This window comes from Cryptomeria japonica, chromosome 11 (genome assembly GCF_030272615.1).
Source record: "Cryptomeria japonica chromosome 11, Sugi_1.0, whole genome shotgun sequence".
NCBI classification, from domain to species: Eukaryota; Viridiplantae; Streptophyta; class Pinopsida; order Cupressales; family Cupressaceae; genus Cryptomeria; species Cryptomeria japonica.
Window position 1 is genome coordinate 250,227,961 of NC_081415.1, and position 15,344 is coordinate 250,243,304.

General features: G+C 31.9%; 1 long non-coding RNA gene across 1 annotated transcript; it reads left to right on the top strand.

Moving 5' to 3' along the window:
- Positions 1–2,056: 2,056 nt before the first annotated feature.
- LOC131069667 (uncharacterized) lies at positions 2,057–8,482 on the top strand. The gene is made up of 2 exons (XR_009359397.1): positions 2,057–2,764; positions 7,718–8,482. It is a non-coding gene; the product is annotated as an uncharacterized LOC131069667 (long non-coding RNA).
- The last annotated feature ends 6,862 nt before the right edge of the window (positions 8,483–15,344 follow it).

A 15,344-nucleotide genomic window follows, 5' to 3' on the forward strand; every position in this document is an offset into this window, starting at 1 on the left:
TTGTACATTGTGCCTCTCCCTTTGTGTCAACAAAAAAATAATCTATAGGTGGATCCTAATGTGCATTAATGTTTGGGCCACCTCAGGGCTGATAAGACTGATGAGACCCTGAATGTGGCTCATGATAGATGGAACCCACACGAAGTCTAACCTTTGCTATAGGGATATGATGCTCTGATGCAATGAATGCATATGCATTGAAAATATCCTCAACTAAACTAATTAGAGTAACACGTGTCATGTCTCCTGTAAGACCATCCAGGTTAGCAAGCAAAGGGATACCCGCTCCATCATAAGGATCATCTGAGCTACTGCTAGGGTGTGCTGCACATGAAGATCTATAGCATCGATGACTCATCAAATACTGTTCGACTCGATCACTGGATATTGAAGTGGTCATAGCTACAATGTCATCAACTCTATCAATGGCCTCTCGGAGTTGGGTACTAACAAAGGTGAAATAGCGAGTGCCCTCTGACCAACAACAACCTTATGTGTTGGAATCTATCGACCAACTTGATGATAAGGGTCCCTATCAGCAAGCCTACCACGACCCTAACCCAGATATGATGTCAAATCATTGTACTTAACATTATGTTGCAATGCATCTCATCAAACAACTGCTGTGCAAAATAGAGTGGAATTTGGTCGTTATTTGGATAACGACAATGTCCAGCAAAGAAGCATGGGTATATTTTGGCAGCCATCGCAACATCCTTGCATCTAGTGACCTGATATCCCTTCACCACATTTTTTCCCCAATATGATAGAAAACAACAGTCTTTCAGAGTTTTTTTAGACACTAAACTCTGAACTTGAAAAAGGGACAAACCCCTACAAACCTCTTGTCACTTCTTGATAAGAATAGCCTGTATAGCATCTATAGAATAGGCACTAGTGCCCTAAATTTCATCCCTAATTTTCACAAGGCCGTCAAGAATACTCTGAAAAGTGTTCTTATAAATACTTGTGTTACTACTACTATTTATCGAGGCTCTCAATTTCTCTATCTCAATGTTTGTTCATGAAAATAGTTCCTGTGGTGGAATTGCCTTATCTAGCATGATATCTAGATAATATAGATAGGTACACCTAAAGGATAATTTAATGTCAAGCCCTAGACAATTACTTGATACACTCAAACTAATTCTAAGATAATATTTAAATGTACATGTACTAAAATTCAATTTAATAAATTCCAAATGTACTTACTCTTACAAATTTCTAGCTCAATCTCACATAAAATATAAAATTAGCTTTCACAAGATCATAAACGTTGCAATCGATTTCATATTATCTAGTAGTAGATCTTAAAAAATTGAATACGTCGTGCACATGAGAATATAACATGCATGCATCGATATGTAATGTATGCATCAATTTCATAAATTTGAATGTGTGTGTGTGTGTGTGAGAGAGAGAGAGAGAGAGAGAGAGAGAGAGAGAGAGAGAGAGAGAGAGAGAGAGAGAGAGAGAGAGAGAGAGAGAGAGAGAGTCTTAAGTGGATCTAGAGCTCGAACAATTTGGTGGTGGGCATTGAATCTATAACTTTAAATTTGGATATTAGTTTGAAAGGTAGTTGTTTGTCATTAGTTTCTTAGAGGATTCGAGGTGGAACAACTCTAAAATAGCCTTATGAAATACCGCTCACTTGTAAATATACCAAGAAAAGATGTGAGTCGAGAAATAAGGAAAAGGACCAAGGTCAAAACATAAGTTTTTTAGGAGATCTTTAATATGATGAGAATATGCAAATAAAGAGGTCACATTTTAACAAAGATGTGTTTGGTTAATTTGTAGTTCTTTCATTGGTAAACTATATTTCATGTTTTGATAATTAGAAAAAAAAATTGAATTTTTTTGTTAATTTAAAGAGTTTAAATCTCTTAAATATATTTATATATATAATATAAATATAAATTTAAGAAACTTTATTTTTTTTAAAGTTTACTAAAATCCTCAATTTTTTTCTTCTAGAATGCAGCAAATGCCTCCATCTTTTAAAAAGTCACATGCCTGGTAAAATGCATAGCATCATACATAGCGGGTGCTATTTTTTCGGCTGGATGGCTGGCTGGCTGCTGTCCAGTGGGAATATATGGAGAGACGTTAATATTTAGAGATGAATATTTTCATGCAACTTCAGAAGATGAAGGATGTTGTGCAGATTCCATTTTGAGTCTATTTTGAGTAGATTTAATTCAAAACGTGCCTAGTGGGAATGGAATTTGTATTCAAAGTGCAGATTCAATCCATTTTGAATCGATTTGAACACTTTTCCAAACGTTAAAGGAGCGTGTGTAGATTTAATTCAAAACGTTCCCCAAGGGCACCCAAAGGAGCGTGTCCAGATGCAATTCAGAACGTGCCCTAACGGCACTCAAAGGAGCGTGTCCAGATTCAATTCAGAACATTCCCTAACGGCGCCCAAATTATAGTGCAATGGCCGTTGTAAAAAACAGTGACCGTTGAAAAAAATCAGGATTAAATTTCTTATAAATGGGCGGTATACTTGAGAAGCAGGACAGATTTCCCGTTCTGTTTTCTTTTTGGTTTGATATATTTTCCATTGTATGTTTTTGGCGTGGCCATGCCTATTTTTGAATTTTGCTTTCCTGAATTTTGGTTTTGAATTTTTATAGTTTTTTGGTATTTCGTGTATCTTCTTTTTTCTGTGGGTTGTCAGTTTTTAATGGGCATGGAGTAGTCAGCAGCAAGAAATCTACGTTCTGGAGTGGCTGATTGGAGATGTGGCCAGAAAATAGTGAGTATATCTTATACTCTGCTCTCGTTTTTTCTTTCATTTCGAAGAATTTATACGTTTTAAGTATGTTTTCTTGTTAGTTTGCTTTGTGAGAAAAGGGTTCATAAATTTAAAAACGCTTGTTAAGACTTCAGTTACCCTTTAGAATAACACCATTGAGATTTTAGAGCAAATTTTTGTGCTTCTGAGAGTAGTAATTATAATAATATTACCAGATTCGATGTCGTTCACTAATTTATGTGAAATTTTACTTCTAAATTTCCAGCTAAGATGGGTTTCATTTGAATAATTGAAAAATGAATTTGATGGGTTCCCTAATGGAAGGGTTGAAGGGATTGCAGAACCTAGGACTCAAATGTATACTAATGTCTCGTGTTCTGACTGTGTAGTCTCCCTGACCATCTATATCGAGGCTACAGTTGTTACGTTTTCTAAAGGCAATCAGAGTAGTAGGAAGCCATTGTTTCGTCTAGTGACTAAGCCAATGAGCTCTAGGGCAAGTTGAATTCGAGGTTCTCGATGTGGACCTCAATCAATTCTGCTAATTGTTCGCATGTTTTGTCGAAGGTGTCAGTGATTTGCAGGGTGCATTATGCAGGGTGCATTATGCGTAGGGGTTTCCTCTGTTTCTTGTTCAGTCCAAGTTGTATCTCCCTCGCTCTCCATTTGGTCCTTAGTCTTCCTTGTTTGGATATTTTGAGTTCTCGCTCATCTACTTTATGAGCAGGGGCTTCTCTGTTTCTTTTTCAGTTCAAGGTTTATCTCCCCCGATCTCTATTTTTCCTCTGTCTTCTTGTTTGTGTGTCTGACTTGTTCTATTTCTGCAATGACGACACTAGGTTTTCTGTGGCTCTTGCTGAGTTTATTTTGCAGGGGCTTGGCAACCTTGCTATTCTATTTGATGGATGCACTGGATGTATGATCAAACTCTTCCTCTCTTGTTAATGAAGACTGTTTTTTTGTTTTCGTTGAGATTCTTGTGCTCTATTTTCCTGATTTTGGGTATTGAACAAAAGAGGAATAGCTGCATTTCCTTAATAGCACTTGTATGCAAGGAATTCAGTGGAAAAAATTGTGGTCAGAATGCTTATTTTTAGACTGTTACATGCTTAAAATTTTAAATACGTTTCATGGCCATGTTTGTGGCGAAAGCAAAATGGATAATAAATTGGGTCTTTGTAAAAAAAATTCACCAACACAAAAAATTTCTCTGCAAATAAATTACATGTACTAATACTAGCACTTGTACCAAGGGTTATATCAATAGGAAAGTATATTTAAGTAAGTATATTTAAGTTTTTATGTTAAGGAGACATCTTATTTATTATTTGTTTGATTAGGTAATCTTGACACAACATTTTTAATGATATAATATTTCCACAATTCATGATGTTATCTTCTTGTTTTAGACTTGTTCAAGTTTTTTTATCATGTATTGACTCTCTTAGCATTGTTTTATCGTGATGATGGATCATCGAGTGTGATCCAAAACATTGATATAAAAACTTGACCTTCTCGTCCTATTGCCGTATCTATACAAGGGTGCCTATATCTCGTACCCACCCCAATTAATTGGCTTGAATATGATAATCAAGTGGCCCTATGAATGGATCAGTGCCAGAGTCAATTCAAGCTTCTCCAATGAACACTATAGAACCACCATTGCTCGCTGGTTATATATATAGATATTGGTATATCTAGATCTAGACCTAGGTATAACTTCTTGATATTTTGTTCTCTGTATGAGACAACCTTCCTAAGATGCATGTTAATAACAAAATTTTTTTAGAAAGAACTAAGTCAAAAAAATGATTCAGCTATATACAGATTTGGAAAAATAAAATTCATTGAGACCATAGCAAAGGACTTATATCAAGATTCTACACAAATTGTGCGCTACTTTCAACAATGTCGATGAGAAAATAAAAAATTTACCACAACATTTTAAAAAAAAGAGATGAACCATGAAGATGATAAAATAAAAAGTTCCACAACATTAAAAAAAAAAAATTTGATGAACCAAAATCAATCTTTGTAAAACTGCTGCTTCACACAGGATCATTTGGGGAAATTTTTTCCCATTTTTCTTTGGATGAAGATGAAACGCCATAGAACAGTGCTTTCTGTTGTAATATAGCTAAAAAAACCAAATCAGATTTGCATTTAAAGAGATATATAGGAGACTTAGCAAAATCAAATTAGATTTGGCAATTAAAATAAAATCTAAATAGATATTACAATCTGTCATTTCTGTCCTGTGGAATACTTAAAGAAATGTCAGCGAATGACGAAACTGGCGAATGGAAAAGTAAAATAAGGCAAAGAATACCCTCTCATGTTTATGCATACGTAAAAAATATATTATACATGTTCTCAGAACATGAGAGAAAATGCTCACCAGTCAACCTCATGAAATTTTAAAGTATTTCATTAGTACAGGTATAAGCGAAATATTCTCTTACGCTCACTTCTGTTCGCTAAATATATGTATCTTTAATCACAGGTATGTATAAGGAGATTCAAATATATGCTTATCCTGTTTAAAGAACATAAATGAAACATCAGCAATTTAAATTTATTAATTTGAACCTGCATATCTTAAAATCCTTATAAGTATGTATGCTTTCAACTGCTATGTTGACAACGTATCCTCTCATAAAACTAAGAGTTGAGATTAGAGGCCTAAATAATTAAATGAAGATATAGTTATGTGTAGCCCTGAGATTTAAATAAAGTAAAATGAAAACAATTATATAAATACCATTAGCTATGTGTATCTTTTCATTGACTGCCGCCCCTGTCTATCTGAGCACCTGTAGCATGCGGCCATTAAAGCAACATTGGTGTCTGCTCTACATAGAATCTGGTCTGTGCAGTGAGGTAGATCCCGTATTCTGGCATAACCATCAATGTAAGCATAAAAGTTATTCCTCAGAACCAGATGGATAGAAACCCTATAAATGAATCCACATTAGTATGAGCTTTAGGGCAAAAAGGGTAGGGCATTGCCCTAGATCTAAGCACACGGGATTGTTAATTCCTATGAATAAAAATTGATAATCCCACCCTTGTTTATCGTGGATGAATAAGCAAGCCAGAGGCTTAGCATAAATATTATCGCACCCTATGGATAATGAAGTATAGAGAACACAAGGTAAGGCATTATGGTAAGTATAGCTTGGCAGCAATCTAAAATATATTTATATATGATATAAAGTTTACCATGTCAAAGACTTGAATGAACATGTAGCGCAGAGGCACATAATCGAATATGGAAAAATTCAAATCAAATCGCTTAAATAAAGTAAAGTTTCCCTTCAAATCATATCTCCAGCGGCTAGAATGAAAAATATCAAATCAAAATCTCTCACAGATAAAATCAAATCAAAATCTCTCACAAATAAAAGCAAATCTAATCTCAAATCACATCTCCGGCAGCTAGACTAGTTTACATGGACCAGAAACTGTTTACAGACAAATAAGTCTGGTTTCCTGGTGTGAGATAGGTTTTGGCAATAAGTCTGGTTTTCCGGTGTGAGATAGGTTTAGGCTGAAACCTCCCACTATATAGCTTATTGGCTAATTATAATATATTTCCTCTGTTTTCTAAGATAGACATCCTTACCCAAAAGCCGGTACAGAACAACTCCTGTTTACCTGTCACCCTGAAAGAGCTTTCTCTTTCCTTCTCATCAGTCACAATTGTGAGATTTCTACATAATTGAAGTGAGAATGCAAAGGTAGAGTCTGTTATTCTGCATTGTAGTACCTTGAGTTATCTGCTTCCAAATCCTCATTCTAAAAGGTTTTGCAGCCAAAACATTTGAAATTTTCAACAATATGTTGGGATTTTTGGAAGGTAGATACCCTTAACAAATGCAGCATCACCATATGCAGAACAAATGTTTCTTTTCCTGGTTTTTTCTCTTTTATTAATGCATTTAGTTTTTACTATTAATACATTTAGTTTTTACAGAGTCCAGGATTTTGTATTGTTATAACTCTGCTTAGATCTATTGAAAAGTACTAATTTTCCCTTTACTATTTTGATCATATTTCCAATAGATTTAACTGTAATACAATTTGTTCTCATTTTAAATCTGGTTAGCTTGGAATTCTCAATCAGTCAACTAGATTTGATGTGTCATGCTATTTAATCTGGTATAACAGTATCTAAATATAAATTTGAGTTGAATATAACTTTTATATCAGATTAATTAGTATCCCTATGGATGGCAGAATGCCGACTGTTTGATTTAATTTGGATCTATAGATTGAATTTCTTTTATTATTTAAACTTATTAATGATAATTTCATTAATTTTGAAATTATAGAAATGTTTTCTCTACCCAACAGTAATTACTAATTCTATTTTTTTTGCTTGATCTGCACATCTTAATTTTATTTTATTACTGAAGGTTTATTCCATTTGACCAAAAAAAATAAAAAATAGATTCCCTAGAAAGTGTCAATCTCAAGATTCCTAGCACACAAGTAACCCTGAGATCTTAATGAAAATATCTTAGATGCATTTCATATTTCTGAGTTTGGAGGCGGATGTTGAATATATAACTGCCAATTTAGATCTAAATTTCTTAAGTAGATGATCCAGAAAGAGTAGTTGAGGTCTAAAGTTATTCGTCCTTTAAACATTGGAATTTCCAGACAACCTCACATTATAGACTTTTGAAGTTTCAACTAGCCAAAGCTCTTTTTATACATTTTAATAGGATTCAAATGACTTTAATGTTTATCTAAGATCAATTTGAATTTTTAGCGGAGGCATTAATGGATAAAAGAGTAGATGGCACTGTTAATTAACTAGACAAATTACAAAGGTAGACCTGAAATAACCATTTAAACTAAAGTATCTAAATTGAGTTAGTATCTAACAATCAATTTGTTTAACACTCAAAGGCATATATCAACTATTTAATATTTTTCTCTGAACAGGACAGAGCCAGAGGTGATTGACTTTGCTTGACTATCTTGGTCACCTTGTTGTCGAGGTTCTATCATCCATGCACGGTCAGAATTCATGTTTCTTGTATATGGGCTTTCATGTTCTTATAAATGTATTGGGTTTTTATATTGGTCTCTCTATTTTCTTAAATCTATTGGGATTTCTATTTTGCAATGCTCTTTTTACATGACTTGAGGTAGTTTTTTATTCTTTTGTGTTTTCAATATTGCTCGGTGCTTAAATCATTGGTATGTCATCATCATTTTAATTGATTCTTATACATTCTCAAAACCCTCAACATAATTATATTACTCTATTTCTTTTGTTTTGAAGCAATATGAGTTGTACCTTGACTATACTTCCATTTTGTGTGTATGTGGACTTTGTTATCTCTGTGTAATAGAGGGCTTGTGTGCACCAATGGCGTGTCACCCTTTTTATTTTATTTTTACAGTTTGCATGTATACAACTTCTGATGGATTTCTTGTCCCTTGCGTTTTGCACCTATCTCTTTTTAAACAAATAGTTTGCATAACTTATGTATGCATTTTACATACATGGTTACCAACAGACAAGATCTGTAGAAACAATATCATAGAAAATGATTGTCTATTTGAGGATGGCTTTTTGCAGGTAGACTTCAAATGACTACCTATCTTATTTATGCATTTGGCATGGATGAAACATTTGTAATTTTAACATCTGAAAAACTGATTCTGTTTGAGGATGGCTTTTTTTAAGTAGACTTCAAATGACTAACATTTGTAATTTTAACATCTGAAAAACTGATTCTGTTTGAGGATGGCTTTTTTTTTTTAAATAGACTTCAAATGACTAACTTATTCATGCATTTGGCATGCGTGAAACATTTGTAATTTTAACATCTGAAATGATTGCGATAGATTTAATAGCCACCAAAATAGAAATCTGGACAAGTATGGCAGCAACCAACAGGCAAGATGCTAAAACAATACCATAGAATATCATCCAGAAACTGATATTATTGGTATTTCCAAAGTTTTTCTTCTCTTGCTTACATAATATTTTTAAATCAATTACTATGTAAATCAATTATTGAAATCTATGTAAATTGATATGTACATAGATTTGTTGTTTAATGTCAATTTTTTATTTGGAAGGGGTTGAATTGGCCCCCTTCCCAAGGCTGTGAAGAATGGTCACTGGCCATGGACATTCTTTTTAGTCTAGTGTTATGTGTTAATTTTTATATTATTTTTTATTGCATAAAATTCAACATCTTTTTAAAATTGTTATTTCATCACATTTAATGAAATGACATTTTCAGTATAGCTTAATTATTTAAGTATTACAATATCTTTCAATTATAATGTAATCTAGTAACAAATTATAAGAATTGTAGTGTCTATTGAATTTTGGCTTTCACTTTGATTACATTTATTGTTAATATGAAGTGTGTATTTGAGCTTTGGCATCATTATGTTTGTTTAAAGTGACTTTCAAATTTGTATGTTTAGTGTGATTCACTTTGGAATTCACTACTTGTGAAGTGCGTGTTTGTATTTAACATTTGATTTACTTATTATTTATTGAAGCATGTGTTTGAACATTGAACAAAATTTGTGTGAAGCATGTTTTAACTTTTCAGATTCACAGTGTGTGTTTATTGTGTATACTTCATTTATGGTAGAACTAATTTTTTGTAATGTCTATTTTTGAAACTTTGGCATTTACTTTGTGTATGTCCAACCATAAGTTTACCTAATGTGTAGTTGAATTAGCTTTTCGTGGTGTGTTTGTATTTGAATTTATAGATTCACTTTGTGTAAAATTTTCACTAACTTTAGAATTTGCTTATGTGTTAAGTGCGTATTTGAACAAACTACATGTAAAGAGAACTAACTTTGCATGAAGTTTTTTGAAATTTTTACATTGACTTTGTGTAAAGAGTATAGTAAAATTTAACATTTACTCATCCCAATATTCAAACTTTAACATTTACTTTGTATATGTTTTAAGTGTGTGTATGAACAAACTATGCTTTTGTGTTCACTTTTACTTTGTATGAAGATAGTATCAAGTTTGACATTCACTTAAGTTGCATGTTTAAAATTTAGTGTTAAAGGTTGTTTGAAGTTTGACACTCTATGTGTGTGTTAATACATGTTTAAACTGAAGTGTTTGCTTTGTATGTGGATGAAGTGACATTTTGTGAAAGGTCTTTACAACCACTTAGTTTTAAGTTTATACTTTGCAATGTTTTGGTGTGTTTGAAATTTTAATTTCATTTCACTGTGTGAAGAGTGTACTAATTTTACTTGGCATTCACAATGTGTGTTTGTACTTTAACATGTTTAAACCAAGTGTTTACTTTGTGTGTAGTTGAAGTAACTTTTTTGTGAAACATGTTTACAACCACTTTGTTTATATTTGTACTTTAGCGTGTGCATGTGTGGTTTAACTTTCACTCTACACGAAGAGTGTTTAAATTTTGAGATTCACATATGTTACATGTTTGAACTTTGTTATTCATATTCTATGCGTTTTGTACCTTTGTATGTTTGAACTAAGTGTTTACTTTACATATTGTTAAAGCAACTTTTGTGAAACATGTTTAACTTAGGCGTGTGAACACCTTTGTGTATTTATACTTTGGTATGTTTAAACAAACTCCATGTGTGAAGTGAACTAGCTGTGTGTATGTTTAAACTTTAGTAGTTATTTTGTATATGTGTGAAAGTGTGTGTTTGAACAAGCTATGTGTGAAATGAACATTGTGTAAAATATGTTTTAACTTTGGTAACCACTTTATTTGTGTTTGTACTTTGGCATGTGAGTATGTTTGAAATTTTACTTTGACACATAATTATGCTGCATGTTTGAATATTAGCATGAAGTGTCTTTGAACTTAGCATTATTCACTTTGTGTGTGATTGTACTTTGATGTGTTTAAACTTAATTTTAGTTTGTGTGTGGTTCATGTTTGAACTTTAATGAGGTGTTTTTGAACTTTAGCAACCACTTTGTGTGTTTGTACCTTGACATGTTTAAAATTAAGTGTTTAGTTTGTGTGTGGTTCAAGTATTTTTTTAAATAAAATATGTTTAAATTTTAAATGTTTGAACAAACTCCATGTGTTTAAAGAAATTTGATGTCAAACTCTAGCATGTCTTAATTTTCTATTTTTGATAATGTGTGTTTTTGTATCTTTGCATGTTTAAAGTAGTCTTTATTGTGTATGTGGTTATACTTTGTTTGAAGTATATTTATCATTATGTGTGTACTTAGCATCAACATTCAATTGGTGTATATGCATTTGTGTTTGAATAAACTTTAACAAGGACACTTCATGTGTGTATGTTTAAATAAAATTTGAAATTCAATTTATGTTGAGTGTGTTTAAATTTTGTAACTCACTCTAGCTATGTGTGTGTGAATTTGTGGGTGCACACAATCACTTTTATGTGTTTAAACTAATTTTGCATTAGCTCGTGTGAATTGTGTTAAATAAAATTGGCATTTCCCTTTGTGTTGTGTTTGTGTATTCAATCAAAATGCGGCATTTTTTTTTGCGGTATGTGTTTAAATAAATAAAACGTGTTGGTATTTTTCAAAGAGATAATAAAGTGTGTTATAATGTACTCAAATTGATGTGTGTGTAGAAAATAAATAGCTATATTAAAACACGTGAATTTATTTACATCTACATGCTCTACGTTTTTCTAAAAAAAAATTTGACATACAAAACATAAGTTTTTTTAGTTTTGAGGAATTGTAATAATTGTTTGACTTATTTATCCCATTTTATCCTTGTATTGATGTAAAAGATTGAAATTACATATATTAAAATGAATCTAGTATAAATAATTATTTTCATATTTCAAAGAATTTGAATGCCCATTTTTATACAAGCGAACATCCATAAGTAGCAATACTTTTTTAATAAACAACCACATATTGCAACATTACTAAAAGATTAGGATCATATGCATTGCAATATAATGAATTTTGATTAAAGCAACACTTAAATAACAAACCTGTCACTCATACCTAAGATTTTTCTTCTCTGTACAGTACATGACTCGACCTGCCCCACGTTCCTGCACACAAGTCTACATCGCTAGATGCGCACATTAGAACCATCAACTGTTAGATGTATGTTTAATGGAAATAAATGGAACAAACATTTCTATAGAACTGACAAGGGTTAACATATAACCTATGAGGAGAGACATGAGCAGAAAAATCAGAAGAGCTTAGGGCTAGATATACAGTCTCGGGGGCTCATCGCAAACAACCTCGCCTACATGAATGCATAGACTTCATAGTTCGACTAAAAAAATCACATCAAAGGTGGGTACACAACCCTTTCTAGAGCCTCCTATCCTAGACAGTTCTCTCGTCCGTTGCCAGGTGAAACAGAGACGAAGTCCTAGATACTTGACATAAAGGTTATCCGATAAAAGTTTTCCCTACGAAACTACACCAAGGGTCCCAAAACACTGACTCCAACATTAAAGAAATCCAATATGATACCTTGGAGCATTAAAAATAAATAAAGAGCTAGTTATAACTTACATCTCACATTTCAAACTAGATTACTACCAAGGAAATGCATTACTAAAACACTCACACCTAAATCTATAAAAGAATCTTAATTTCAAAATTATATATTCAAACAAGAATATATTTGGAGTAGCTATTGCTTAAAGGGATATAATTAGAAGCTTTACACACTCAACTAACTATTTCTACCAATCAGAATCACCTACAAATACAAAATACACTTCACTCGATACTAAGGAACCGAAATCTAAAATTATAACTTTATGCATCACCTTTATACTCCTCAAATATAAATTTCCTTTTAGGATTAAATACTTTCATAAAACATACTATTATAATCAATTATTAGAATCTATTATAATTCTTAAAGTTATATATCATAATGAAGTACTTAAGCACATGGTTACTTAATCTCATGAAACAACATGCATAGTAATCTAAAACTCGACCATTTTCAACCTCTGCAATGGATAAACTATCTAGAGGTAAACTGGTCAACAAACGAGTCAACTCAACTATACTAAACGTCATCAAAAGAGGAAATTACCAAGAATGACAACACCAAGACATAACGTATGATACAAGTTTATTTCGTAACATCATAAGCTTATTTAATCAAACATTTAGAACATAAAGTATGCACATTCCCTTTTAACATAATGCCAATAAGTCTTCCCTAACAAATATTTAAACCAAATAATCGAACACCCCCTCAAATATAGAATACACCAAATCAATCCTTCAAGAACTAAAACCCTTTTATACAAATTACACTTACAATACTGTTTAAACTAAATACATTTATTTTAACCTAATATGTCTTTTTACCCAAAGTGCATCAATGGTTAGCCAAGATATAATTATATTAACTAAGATATGACTATTTCCATAATATAGTTGCATTAATCAACATATACTACATTCAACCAACATAACCATGCCAAAAAATTGAAATTACACTTATTTAAATATATATATATTTATTTGAATATGAATATATATATATATATATATATTACATTTTAATTTTTTTTAATTTTATAAATAAATAAATAATTGTTTTCAAAGTGAATGGTGGACTGCAATGGTGGATTGTCCCCTCCGGCGGTTACAATAACCACCGCCCCTGTATGCCTCCGTAATCCTTCGAATATTTTTCGAAGACTGTGCCATTACTATTACATGCAACATTAATATGTTTTTTTTAACATTTGGAATATTTTTAATATAATGCAACATTAATAAATTTTAACATTTGACACAAAATATATATATATATATATATATAGTTTACTTTTTCAATTATTTAGTGACATCCATATATATAAACAAAGAGGGTATTCATTTATGAAATTAAGAACATGAATAAAACAGAATTTAAACAATTGTTTTAGATTTGATTTTTACAGTAAACAGGAGGTTAACATTTACACAGAGAGAGAGAGACCTTGTTCCAGCATTCACATGGAGGAGGTTTATTTCCAGATTTCACAGGGGAATTGTTTATTGCCAGAATTCGTTTCCAGTATTAACAGGAGGATTTTATTCAATTGATAATCACAGAGGTTCAACAAATATTCACAGAGAGATTTTATTCAACTCATTTCACAGAGATTTTATTCAACTCATTTCACATAGAGATTTTATTTAAATTAATATTCACAGAGGGGTTTGTTTAACTAATAATCACATAAAAGAATTATTTAACTAATAATCTCAGAGAGATTAAAAAATGATATTCGAAGAACCAGAGAATTGAAAAAGATTTAAATCACACAGGAAAGAATTTTAAATCTTAGAAAAAGAGATTTTAAACAAATAAAAGAACATGATTTTCTTTTTGCTAAAATCTTTGGTAAAAAAAAACAAAAAAAAGAAGATCATGTGCACATCTTCTTAAGGAAAATATAATAAATAAATAACTATCCTTTGCGTGCACTATATGAAAGCATTATCATTATTATGTATCTCCAAATAAAAGACTTGAAATCTAATAAAAGAATTTAATTATATAAAGGAAGATCTATAACTATTTTTGATATTACGAATTCCTCATAAGTAAATGTAAAGATAAACCACAAGGAGAGAACCTGGTTCAGCGAGCTTGATGTTGAATCCACTAGCTACCCTTATGATCCTTCCTTGCAACTTGAGAGAAATCCTTCAAACCACAACTTAAAATTCCTGCAACGAAAATGAGACTACCAAAAAGATCTACCTCTAAAGCTTGGGAAATTTCCTTCAAAACATAATCAACTCCCTTCTTTGAAACTTGCATATAATTTTATAAGAAAATTCCCTCCATTCCACTATCTAGAAAATTTAATTAAAAAGGAGATTCTTTCCCAATTTTGGACTTCATACAAATTGATTAGACTTAGTGGAGGAGTTAAATGCAACATGGTGGAAAATCATCTAGAAGCTTCTTATTCTTCCTACAACATGTGCCATAATTGGATGTGGAAAATAAATAAATAAAAATAATGTATATTTTCCATGTGTGTGTGTGTGTGTGTATTATTATTTTATCCTTTTATAATATTCATTCAATCATTTAAATAGCTTATCCAAAAAATAATAGAGTTGTATTTTAAATCCAAAAGTGATAAAGGAGGGTTGTGACAGATTTGGTCATGCATCACCTAACCGTGGCAGAAGCAGCTAAACTAGTAAAACAAAAGCTCAAAAAGATGCACACACAAATTGTTGTTCTTGTCAAAGCGGAACTCAAAAAGCTCTTCGATGTTGGTTTCATCAAGACAATCGATTATGCAAATTGGATCTCCAATATTGTACCTATCGGTAAACCTAATGGGGGCATCCATATCTGTATAGACTTCAAAGATTTGAACAAAGCATGCCCTAAAGATGACTTCCCCTTACAAAACATCGACATGATTGTCGATCTCACAACGGGTCATGCAATGCTTTTTCTTATGGATGGCTTTTCAGGGTACAAGCAGATCAAGATTGCTCCAGAGGATCAACATAAAATTGCTTTCACATGCCAATGGGGAACCTACTATTGGAATATGATGTCATTTGGTTTGAAGAATGCAGGGTCAACCTATC